At 49.2% G+C, this 12,422-nt stretch overlaps 1 long non-coding RNA gene across 1 annotated transcript in view; it reads left to right on the top strand.

Annotated features, from left to right (window-relative positions):
* LOC115032779 overlaps positions 1-5,635 on the top strand; it is a 15,924-nt gene extending 10,289 nt beyond the window's left edge. Inside the window, exon 4 of the long non-coding RNA XR_003838405.1 lies at positions 5,385-5,635. This is a non-coding gene — a long non-coding RNA (uncharacterized LOC115032779). The remainder of the gene's footprint in view (positions 1-5,384) is intronic.
* Positions 5,636-12,422: the final 6,787 nt, after the last annotated feature.

Genomic DNA, 12,422 nt, shown 5'->3' on the forward strand with positions numbered 1-12,422 from the left:
CCCTCCTCCCTCACCCTCCTCCCTCACCCTCCTCCCTGACAGATCTCAGGGCTGAGATACTTCTGTCCCTGCTCTCCACCACTCCCATGCCCCCGCCCCCTTGTCCCCAACTGCACAGGGATTTCCATATCCCAGTGACATGCCACAGGGCAGAGGACATTCTTCGGTGACACTGTCACAGACTGTTAGGAGCTTGACTTGCTGCTTCCTTTGGCTGCCAGCAGTCTCCTTACTTCTCCCTGATCATTCAGTGGCAGCAAAGGGGAGTCTTGCTTACAGCTGCAGAGTGTGGGACCTCTTTGTCCTTCATACACCTACCCAAGTTGTGGAAAGCAGGGGACATTCTCACAGTAGCAAAGGGAGTGTAACTGGGAGTTCTTCCACACATGTTCTTACACAGACATGAAGGTTGCCTAAACTCGTACCATGTATTCTGTGTGACTACATATGTGTACATGCGCCTCCCTGTGGGGGCCATGCACCCTGTGTGTGGCTCCTTCTCTGCATCCTACATCCCTGGATGCACCTCTGTCTTAAGTCTGCTGGGATGACCATGCTGGGCCTTGTCTGTACTTCCTCCATTAGCTTAAAAAAAAAAAAAAGACAGTAGCCTCATTTTAAAAATGAGTTAAAAACAGATAAACATACGGCAAAGAGGCCGAGTAAAGCATATGTTCTACCCCAGTGAGAGTCCACAGCCTCACAGCTGTGCAGTGTGGGGTGCATTGGGTTCAGTGTAGGGTTGCTGGTTGAGGCATGCCAGGGTTTAGCCAGTGAAGAAATGGATAATTCCCTAACAGTTAAGCATATGCTTGTCCTATGCGCCGTGGATCCTACTTCCAGGAGAGCACACATGCCCACAGCACTTAGACAAATGTTCACATAGCCCTGCCGGGCCCAGCAAGTACCTGCTGCCAGGCGATTGGCTGTGGAGCAAAGTCCTATCAGAGCAGCGTGGGTGAACAGCAGGAAACGATTGGCCCTGCCAATCTTCTGGGCAGGACACAAGCAGGCACAAAAGAGCACATGTGATTTCCCTCTCACACAAGACCCCTAGCCTGCGGCTGCTGTGGCTGTGGGTGGAGGGATTGACCTAGGGCACAGGAAAGAGTGTATAGGGACAAATGTGCCACCATTATTATAGTGGTAGGCCGCGCAGGTCACATTGGTTAAGGTTCCTCAAGCTATATCAACTAAGTTCATTTTTAAAAACCCAAACTTTAATGTATGCATCATAGGTGGTTTATTGGGAGAAAGTAACCTTGCTCCTAAAATGTAGAGATGATTATGTTTGCATGTGTATCTCTCATGTGGAATGTTCTAGAAGAGAGTCAAGTTGTGCATACAGTCAAAAGCACAGTTCTCTATTACAATAGTTTGGGATTCATCATACAGTTGATAAAAGGTTCTGTCGGAAAAGAAATGGGGTAGGCTGGCCTGGCATCTGCACTCTCTGTAGGGGAGCATCCCTGATGAGTTAGGCTTGAACATCCATGTTCCCACCTGGCCCTGTGACCTGCAGGATGTGTTGCCTCAGGCCCGTGTGTCCAGGCTGCCTCATACTTCCAAGCCTCAGAGGTGTCACGCTGTATTCTAACAGCACAGGCGAACCCAGAAACTGCCTTGACTCAACAGGAACAGAGCGTGCTGACAGAGGTTAGAGAGCGATGGGAGCCGTCTGTGCTTGAAGACTACTGCAGGTTTTCTTCTGCTTGTGAATGCTGTGTAACAGTTTCTCTGAGATGGATACATTCTATCCTTTAGGGAAACTCTTTAAACAGGAAAGTAAAGGATCTAGAACACCCACAGGAAGTCCCTGAAACTGACCAGATTCTCTAGGCCCCTTCCTGTCAGAGTAAGAAATAAAACTGGAGAGTTCCTTGGTAAGGGAAGGAAGGTAAGCCGCAAAGAAGATGCTCAGACAAGACAAGCCACAAAGAAGACTCAGACCAGACCAGCTGCCTAGAAGACTCAGAAACCAGCCATGCTGCCTGGGAGAAGTTTAGAGCAACTGCGACATCTGGACAGGACACTCTCCAACCTGCTGAGCTGCCTGCAGGCTGTGCAGTGTGCTCCAGGTCCCCAGCTTTGTGAGCTGTCACCCGTACTGGGATAGGCTTTGGTGATGCAGCTGTCTTTGAGTCATTTTTACTCCTATAAGTGACCCCAGTGAAACTCATTGCTTCACCATTTGGACTTCAGTGGTGTTCTTATTTTGGTCTGTCATTGGATCCCGATCCGGGGCAAGTAGATAAGTATTGTGTTTTCCCAGGAAAAGTTTGTCACACCACAAAGGATGATATGTTTTGCATACCTGAGGTATCTCAGTGGTTGTACCACTCTGTACTGACAGTTCTCTACTGCCAGGGACTACGGATTATTCTGCTGCTGCTACCTCCAGTTGTTTCTATGAGATGAACTGTAGGGCCAGAATCACTGTTCTCAAAGGCAAGAAGAAGGAGCCAGAATGACACAAATGTGGCCCCCAAACAGAGAACTTCGTCCTCAAAGCCATAAATTAATGACATTTGGTGTGAGACCTATGGGGGTAATATAGATCCTTGATTAGGTCATGGAGGTGGGACCCTCATGACAGGATTAGTGGCTTTATAAGATGGAGAAGAGAGCTGGTGAGATTGTTCATACGCTAAAAGCACTTGCCACCGAGCCTGACGACCCAAGTTCAAACCCGCAGAATCCGTGTGAGCCTAGAATGAGGGAACCACCTCCACAAAGTTGTACTATGACCTTTCCATGTGAACCGCGGCACGTGGGTGCCCCTCAAATACATGCATACCTGCATGCATATATGTACAAAGTGATAATATTTTAATTCAAAAGAAAAGAGGGGAAATCCAGCAGGGCAGCTTGCTAAGTCTTCTCTGTTGACACCGTTGTCGCTGGCATTACAATGCAGAACGGAGCCCTTCGCCATGAGCTGAATGAATCCTGTTCTTTGTAAATCACCTAGCATTTATCACAATAACAGAAAACAGACCAAGAAAAAGGACAGGGAACACAGCTGAGTGTCACCTCAGCTCTTGCTGGCTGTGGAGTCTCAAACTGGGAGAGACTGGGTGGATGCTAAGAAGAAAAGTAAACTCATTGATCCTTCAACAGCTGGCACTCTAGGAGGGCAGAGCCAGGGCTCTGGGTTCTTGGCCACTTGTGCCCCTAACTGAACTCAGCATTTTTGCATGTCAGTTCCTCCTTGAGATTTTATTGAATAAATCAATAAACAGCAAAGGTTAAACTAGACGTTGTCTATAAGCAAGTTCAACAATGCACATCAGAAATGTGCTTAGTGTTGGGGAATGGTGGTATCTGCTTCTCTCTCTCTCTCTCTCTCTCTCTCTCTCTCTCTCTCTCTCTCTCTCTCTCTCTCTCCTTCCCTCCCTCCCTCCTTCCCAGGAGCAATGAAGACAGAGCTAGGGGCGCCAACCAGTCACTAGCCTAGTTAGGCAAATGAAATTGCTCTCCAAAAGTGTCACCTGTGAACCTCTTATAGATCATACCAACTGTTGTACATAACAATACAAGGACTGTTTTACACCACACACACACATGCACACGCACACCAGTATCTGAACTAGAATTCTTTGACAATGATGTCCTAGACTGGGGAGATGCTTCAGCAGCAAAATGTTGGTGTGTAAGAGTGAGGACATAAGTTCAAATCCCCATTGTAATCCCAGTACCCCTTGTGGAAGGTGGAAGGTGGCGAAAGGAGAATCTCTGGGCATTCATGGGTCACATTGGCTGTCTTAAGCAGAGGCAAGCAAGAGACACTATCTCAAACAAGGTAGAAGATGACACCTAACCACTGAGGTGGCCCTTATCTATGTACATGCCATGGCACACACAATCCATACACCTGAACACACACACAAATACACACACACACACACACACACACACACACACAGAGTCTTTCCTTAGAGCAGGTGACCACCACTTTCCTCAACACTGATGTCACAGGGCCTTCCAGGTGGGACCTCTATATCACACAGTTCCAGCAGGAGCACCCACATTATAGTCTCAAAGAAGTGGGGCACCAGGGGCCAGGCAGTTAGCTACCTACTCAACAGGACTCACTGCACCATCTAGCCTTCTGCTCCTTTCATCAAACTACTGAGCTTCTCTCATGGGCAGACAGAAAGCTAGAACCTGTTACAGGGGTGTCTGGGAGAAACCTGGGGAGGGCAGAGGGCTGAACATGGACACCGCATCTGGCGTGTCTGATGGGAGCTTTCTTAGTTAGCGGATAGCATGGAGAATTATCTTAACAGATTCCCCAAACTTGAACCATTACTTTACCGCTAGGAAACCCAGTTTTCTCGTAGACCACTCTATTGACTTGTAATCTTTTTTTGTTGGGACCTTCTGCCCTACTGTCACAATCGAGGTGACCTATCTGCACTTGTCTTTAACCTCCTGGGGTTCAATCCCAGGAGTAGCTTCATTGGAGAACCTGACACTGTCTTTTCTATCCATAGAAGAACGCCGTGGCTCTAGCTCATTTTATGCAAGTGTGGAGGTCACAGAGAGCCTGGGTGGGTCCCTTTGACCTCCTTTCTTGAGGTTTTTAGGGCTTATCTCCATCTTTGGGGATGCACTTTAGTTTATGAAGTCCCAGTTAGCTCTGTATGGTTGCTAATTTTCTTTGACTCCAAGTAATATAGAAAACAGCTTCTTAATACGCAAAGGGATGGATTATTTTCTAGTGAGATGGCCGTGGATCTTCTTGGTACCGACTGTGATGCCAGCCTCTCTCTGCTTCCCCACTTCTGGAATGCAGATTCAGCTCTGACTTTAAGACCTGGGTCACAGCTTGTCCAGAGTGATTCTAGAACCCCTGCACCTCACTTTCCCAACCTCCCTGTGGTCAGAAGAGCCTTGTAACAGCATGCAGACTCTTTCTTTCTCTAGCTGGGAATGAGAATTACCTGAAGGGACCTTATATCTTAAAAGGTCAGTACAGGTGCACGCTGTGCCAGGATAAATACCCAGCGCACCAATTAGTAGCTATAGAACACTGAATGTGTTACTGACTTGCTATCTGCCTCGGTTTCCCTATATGCAAATAAGGGATAAGAGTAGCATGTCACAGTGCATGTAGTGATTGAAATGTGTAAAGGGCTTAGAATGGTGGTTGATACAATGTATCCTTAGAATGATAATACCAATAAATAAATAAACCAGTAAATAAATACTCCTTTAGTTGAGGTCTTGATGATCCCCCAAAGGCTCCTGTGCTTTGTCCCAGTCTATGGTTTTCCTTGGGAAGTGGCAGAGATTGTGGGATGTGGGGCCTCTCAGGAAGGATGCCTGTGAAGGGGATATTGGGACCTTGGCCCCACTCTGTTTTTCTCTCTGCTTCCTAGATACAGAACATGAGTACCTCCCCCACGCCACCACCACGTGGTCCCTCCATGGCGCCACCATTATTCCAGAGCACCCTGTGCAGCCACAGGCCCAGCACACAATGCAGCACCAAGAGGACCATGGACAGACACCCCTGAACTTATGACCATAGTCAACCCTCCCTCCACTGAGGTGGGCTCCTCTCAGGCGTTAGATGCAATGGTAGAAATCCAAACAGCATTGACCTTTACCACTATTGTCATTGTTACCCTGGAGATGAGGACAGTGACTGATGCTGAGAACACGGATACTGAGGCCGGGGAGAGCCAAGGCCTCGCGAGACTTCAGCAACTCACTCTAGATACTAAGGGATCACGCAAGATCCTCACGGAGCTCATCGACTAGGTAGGCGCTCACTTCTCAGGCCTTGCTACAGTCTGTATTCAGTCAAGAACTGGTTTGGGCCACCATTCTAGATTCTGGGGATTCCACCAAGACCAACAAAAACGCCTCTGTCTCCCAGAGCTGATGCTCTTTTTTGGACTGGTTTCTGAGAGAAGCTTCCTCATTTAAAGTTAGAGAAATTGCCTTAATAGCGTTCCGAGTCCATGACTCTGCTAAGATTTTGTTCTTAATATTCTTATTACGAGCGTACCATGAGTACTCGAGAGGAACCCATACACACATTCAACCTCTAGGAACTGTGCAGCCACAGGCCTAGAACCTAGAAATCGCTGTTTGTGTATCCATGTCCAATGATGCGATTTGTGACATAACCCTGTCTCTACTGATCTACTGTTATATAGCTCAAAACCCAAACGAGGGCCAGTGACAGCTCAGGGGCTAAAGACACTCCCTGCATACTCCTGAGAGCCTGAGTTCAACCCCACAATAAGAACTCAGATGCTGTGATGTACACCTGTGATTCCAGCACTCCTATGGTAAGACAGGAGGTGGAGGTAGAATCCTCTGGAAGCTCTCGGGCCAGCTAGCCTAGAATAGTCAGCATGGTAGTAGAAACCAGAAAGCCCCTGCCTCAACAAGGTGAAGGCAAGAACAGATTCCCCAAAGTTGTCTTCAGATGTCCACACTCTCACCGTGACACAGGTGCAATAGTGCGCACACACACACACACACACACACACACACACACACAGACTAATAATAACAACAATAATAGTAAATTTTACAAAAAGAAATGACCTTATTTCTTGATAAGAAGAAAGTTAAAACACAATAAAAACATATAGGGTAAAATCTCAGACATTGGCCAAGATGCTGGCCTCAACCTAGAGGTGAGGTGGGAACCCGTGGTACCTCGAGCTGGCTCATCTGAAGCTGAATAATCTCTGGTGTTTGTGTCCCTCACCCCCCCCAAGATGCTGTCTGGCACGGTTGCTCACAGACACCCCACAGGACTCACAGGCCAGAACATTCACAGGATCACAGGAAGGACCCAAGCTTGGAACCGTTAACTGCTCATGTTCAGTAGACCCGCTCAGCCACATTCCCAGCACACAGCAGACTGCAGTGGCGCAGTGAGAACAATTGTAAATCAGCATGCAGGAATGTGGGAAGACCTCCCACGTGTGGGTGTTGGAACAGGAGAGGCAAGACAGGAGCGTGGGCCCGTGGTGAAATTCCACGAGTAGGAAGCGCGTGCACACCAGGTCTGCGTTGAAGAGGAGCTTGTGGCTTACCTTGGTGGGAAGTTGGGGGGCAAGGGGGAGCACAGGAAGCCTGCAGAATGTCAGTCTTGACGAGGGCTGGGTAAGGGGTCTATGAGCATCCAGGAAACCACACAAACCCATGAACGTTCTGCGCGGACCTTCTATTTCAAAACAGAGATGAAAGGAAGGCAGAACTCTTCTGGAAGAAAATAGCTTATGTCCACGGGCAGAGTGACGTCACTCTGTACCCTATCTGCCTGTCCTATAAACGGAGCTTATCCACATCTCATTTCAGGCATGTAGTCTGTAAAGATCTGATGAGACAGGAGAACAGGACACAAGATTAAACTCTTGCTAGGGAAGAAAGAAAGAGAAAATGGGGGAAAGAGAGAGAGGGAGAATGAGAATGCAAGGACAGAGGGGGGAAGGGAGAGAGGGAGGGAGGGAGGGAGGGAGGACAGGTAGAGCTAGCCCATCTTACCCTGCCCTCAAGTATCAAACAGTCCTTGGCACAGAGTGAGTGACTCAGGGCACTCATGGTCCGCCACTAAACCCTACACGTGGTTTCCTGTCCAAAGCTTCCTTGCCACGAGACAAAGGCCACAGTTCTAGTCATCTTATACAGCGTGTCACTAAGGCTGGCTGTGGACTCGGAGAGTTTGTTAGGGAACTAGCTGAGAAGCTCCTAACTCATGTGCCTGTCTGCAGTGCTGATGTGCAGTGCCATTCCCAGGGTGGCACAGGGCCACTGCAGAGTCCTACTGCAAGCCAGGCAATCACCTTCTCAGTGAGACTGGAAAGTCACTCCATTCTCTTTGCAGACAGGACAGGACTCAAGACACTAAGACAGGCTGTGGCCAGAGCTCTCTGCCTTTGCTCTGTATCTGTCTCTTTCTCCACTGTCTATTGGCCTTTAGGACTCAAGTGAGGGTGGTGGAGATTCTTCCATTCTAGGAGGAGGGATAAGGGAAGAGAAAATGTCCCTACCCTCAGAGCTGTCTGAGGAGTGTGTCACCTATTCCAGGAACGTGTGGCATGCTCCAGGAATGTGTCACCTTTGGGTGTGGCAGTGCATTGCTGAACTTGATGAGATGGGGGGATGGGGGCTTTGATTGCCAGGAACCTAGAAAGACCTGGGTGACAGAGACGTGGGTCTGGCCATGTCTGTGACAGCTTTTCCTGAGGATTGAGGAGAGATACCCACCCTGACTGTGGGGACCCAGAGATAAGAGAGGGAAAAGCCAGGTCTGACATGCTGTCTCCTCCATGATGGACTGATCCCTCTGAGGCTGCCATGCAAAGCAATACGTCCTTACTCAAGTTGTTCCGACAGACACCCTGTCACAGTGGGGGAAAAGCTAATGATCACAGCGATCAAACCGCAGAGGGGATGGGGGCACTGGCTTCAGAGGTCAAATCACCCGGCAGAGACCACATCAGAGGTCACATCAGCAGCTGTTATTGTGGTGTTGGAATGATAATCACACATGTAGAGCATATCTGACATCCCCCCTAGAAGCTGATCGCAGGTTCAGTGCACCCCACTGGAGACGCAGTTCACCAGTGCAGGCACTCTTGGCATGTCCTAGTACCTGTCCAACCTGACATGCTCTGTCAAAGTGAAAAAAAAAAAAACTTACATTCTGAATTCTCCAAATTTCACACCATAAACCATTGGAGATGGAGACCAATATCTTTCCATATGGTGTATACATCTACACAGACATGCATACATGCATGTATACATATATTGTTAGAATACGTGTACTGAGTTACATACCTACACACACACATACATACACATTCAAATCAAAGGCCTACACACACACACACACACACACACACCCTTTCCAGGGAGCTGCTGCTTAGACTATTATTGTCACAAAGGAGTGGAAGAGGTTTGGGTCCAAGGCCACACTACCCCTTCCTCTTTAGAAGGTTGTTCTGTGACTTCCTGGAGCTGCAGGAGGTCTCAGGGGTTCCTTTATGAGGGGCTTCTAAGAAGATGGGAGAGAGAAAAAGCAGGAGGTGAGTTTAGACTGATGGCCAGGAAGTATCCAACACAACTTCACAAACCTGAGACATTCACAGGGCAGGGAGGCTGTCATGAGGCATGAGTAACTAGACCGAGTCCTCAAGGCCACCTCAGTTTCATAAAATCACCTATGCTATTCTCCTCCCTGGACTGCAAGCTCCCTGCCTGGTCACATGTTGATTTCCTGAACACTCCCCACCATGGTACCCGATAGCAGCATTTGAGAAGGAGCAACTATGGAAGAACCTGTGCACTGCTCAACCCACTGGGCCTCAGGAGCCCTAGGGAGCCAGCTCCCAGAACACCTGTCACCTTCTCCAACTGGGCCTGAGCCCAAGGCTAACTCCCTTTGGTTTGGTTCCAAAGGGAATACATTTCTTGATAAAAGTCCAACATCCCTACGTTAGTCACTGTCTTAGTCAGGGTTTCTATTCCTGCACAAACATCATGACCAAGAAGCAAGTTGGGGAGGAAAGGGTTTATTCGGCTTACACTTCCACACTGCTGTTCATCACCAAAGGAAATCAGAGCTGGAACTCAAGCAGGTCAGGAAGCAGGAGCTGATGCAGAGGCCATGGAGGGATGTTACTTACTGGCTTGCTTTATTGTAGAGCCCAAGACTACCAGCCCAGAGATGGTCCCACCTACAAGCCTCCCCCCACCCCCATCGCTAATTGAGAAAATGCCTTACAGCTTGGATCTCATGGAGGCATTTCCTCAACGGAAACTCCTTTCTCTATGATAACTCCAGCTTGTGTCAAGTTGACACACAAAACCAGCCAGTACAGTCACCTTTCTTAATGCTTTGACAAAATACTGGAGTGAAGGAGGGGCTCGTCCTGGCTCACAGTTCATGGTGGGAAGTTGGTGGCAGGAGCTGCACCCACGTCAGGAAACAGAGAGAGAAGAGGGCTTGTGTTCAGCCCACCCTCTCCCTTTAATTCATCCAGGGACTTGCACACTGATTTGTTAGAGTGGGTCTTGCCTTCCCATGTAATCTAGAAACTTCCTCCTAGACGAGCCCAGAAGTTTGTCTCCTCCATGATTCTAGATCAGCAGTTCTCAACCCTTTTGGCAAACCTCTATCTCCAAAAATATTTACTCTATGATTCACAACAGTAGCCGAATTACAGTTATGGAGTGACAACAAAAATAATTTTATGGTTGGGGGGGGCGGGTCACCACAACACCAGGAACTGTACTGAAGGGCTGCAGCATCAGGGAGGTCGAGGACCTCTGCTCTAGATCCTGTCGCGTTTCTGATCAAAACGAACCACCCTGATCTCCAAACAAACATTTTCAAGGCTACTTGGAGCTGGGTGGCAGTCACAATGTTCTGGCTCCACCCACCACCCACAGGGACATTGTGCTTCCAGATCCCTCTGGCTCAGGAGGTGGCACCAAGGGAAGCCTTGAGAGGAGGCCAGGCAAGTGAAAGGGAACAGGATCCTACATTGGCCTGTGCTCTTCTGAGGACCGTTGGCATAGGGAGGCACCAACAGAGAAGTCACTGGCCCTGGCCACCCACATAGGGAGGCACCAACAGAGAAGTCACTGGCTCTGGCCACCCATGGGACCCGAGGACACCTGAAAAGGAGCATCTGTGACCTCCCCTGGAACTCAGGGTGTATAGGGAAAAGCCGTGGTCTGCTGTTTCTGCCTGCTTTCCAGGTTCATCTAAAGAAAGCACCAGACAGGCGGGGCCCACAAGCCACTGCCATGTGTTCTGGGAGCCACAGCTGAGATCAAAGAATGGGCCTAGCAGATTCCTGGGGCCAGAGGGATAGCCAGGCCCTTCTCCTGGCTTCCACTGCCTGCCCACTATCTCTGGACATCTTTAACTGGTGACAGAAGGCTCCACTCCATCTGCAGCCTGGCACAGAACTCTCCCGTCACATGTCTGCCTCTAACTCTCTCCTTAGATACGGACACAGTCACTCCAGAGCAGAGCTACTCAGTACTGCTTTGACCTACTCTTAACTAGCCACACATGCAACAGTGCTACTGTCCCCACCCAAATGGCCACATTCTGAGGCCCCAGAGGGGAATTTCACCAGCGCACTGAGCCGAAGTCCAGCCTTCTGCTCTACTGTCCACTTTCCTGCCCTAGGGAAAAACTGGGGACTCAACGTTCCATAGCTGCTCCCTTCGCCACTGTGTGGGAGGGCGGGGTTGGCCTCTCAGAGACTTACAGACAACCAGCATGTACCCAGAACACTCAGATGGCTGGGTTCTCATCACCTAGCTTTTCTCAGACCAGGAGTTGTGTATCTTCCCATCCAAGCATCTTCTTCTTAGCTTCTCACCCCGATGCTCAGGAGCCTGCTAGAGGACAGTAAAGGATTCCTGAAGCTGCTGGGCTGTGAATGCTGGGAAGGGAATCTTTGACAAGGATGGCTAGACTGTATGAACACATACCATACACACTACATACACACACATATAAACTCACACATGCACGTACACACACATACTACATATATACACACAAACAACATACATGCACACACACATACTACACACATACATACTACATACATACATACATACNTACACACACATACTACACACACACTCATGCACACAAATACAGTAAGTATGACTGGGCTATCACAGGGACAAGAGTGGGTGCTTGTAGGAAGGTCTATCTCATCTAACAGGTTTTGGCCTCCAGCCACAAGAAGATTCTGTGGGGGGATTGCAAACATACTCCATTAACACACCGAGAAACTAGACCTTTCTTTGTTTCATCCCCCACAGTGGCCATCATTCCTACTGAGCCCCCCACCCCCACTGCGTCCAGCAGGCACTGCAGGGAACCATCATCCCACGCGGCCCCACGGACACCATCCCTGCATTTCTCTCACGGTGAGCCGGCTCTCCATTGGCAACGCTGGTGCCGGTCTCTGCCAACAGCTCCAAGTCAGCACTGTGCCCTGTCTATTCCTCACCAAACTACAAAAGGGGAGAGGGTCTGGTCTTGACCCCTTTCCAGAGAAGGGCCTCCTTGGCGCCTATGCAAATGTGCCACCTCTGTCCAGAGCTCCTGCTCTGTGAGCTGGTGGGGGGGGGTAGCTGAGAAATGGCAGAAGGGCCCTGGGTTCCCTCCCCCAGAACAGGAGCCTTATTGACACACTGATCCTCATGATGGATAAGAAGGCATGGGCGGGAGAGAGCAGCCAAGACCAAGAGCATCCCTGCCTTGTCTAAAGACCCCTATGAAGCACTCACCAACTGTTCTTGGAAACAATCTCAAGTTGTGCTGAGAGGGTTAAGCCTAGCACCTAGTTACTGGATCTCCAGCTGGGGAAACTGAGTCACGCTACCTCCAAGGGATTAATTTGCTCCGTTGG

Source organism: Mus caroli, chromosome 12, assembly GCF_900094665.2.
Source record: "Mus caroli chromosome 12, CAROLI_EIJ_v1.1, whole genome shotgun sequence".
NCBI lineage: Eukaryota > Metazoa > Chordata > Mammalia > Rodentia > Muridae > Mus > Mus caroli.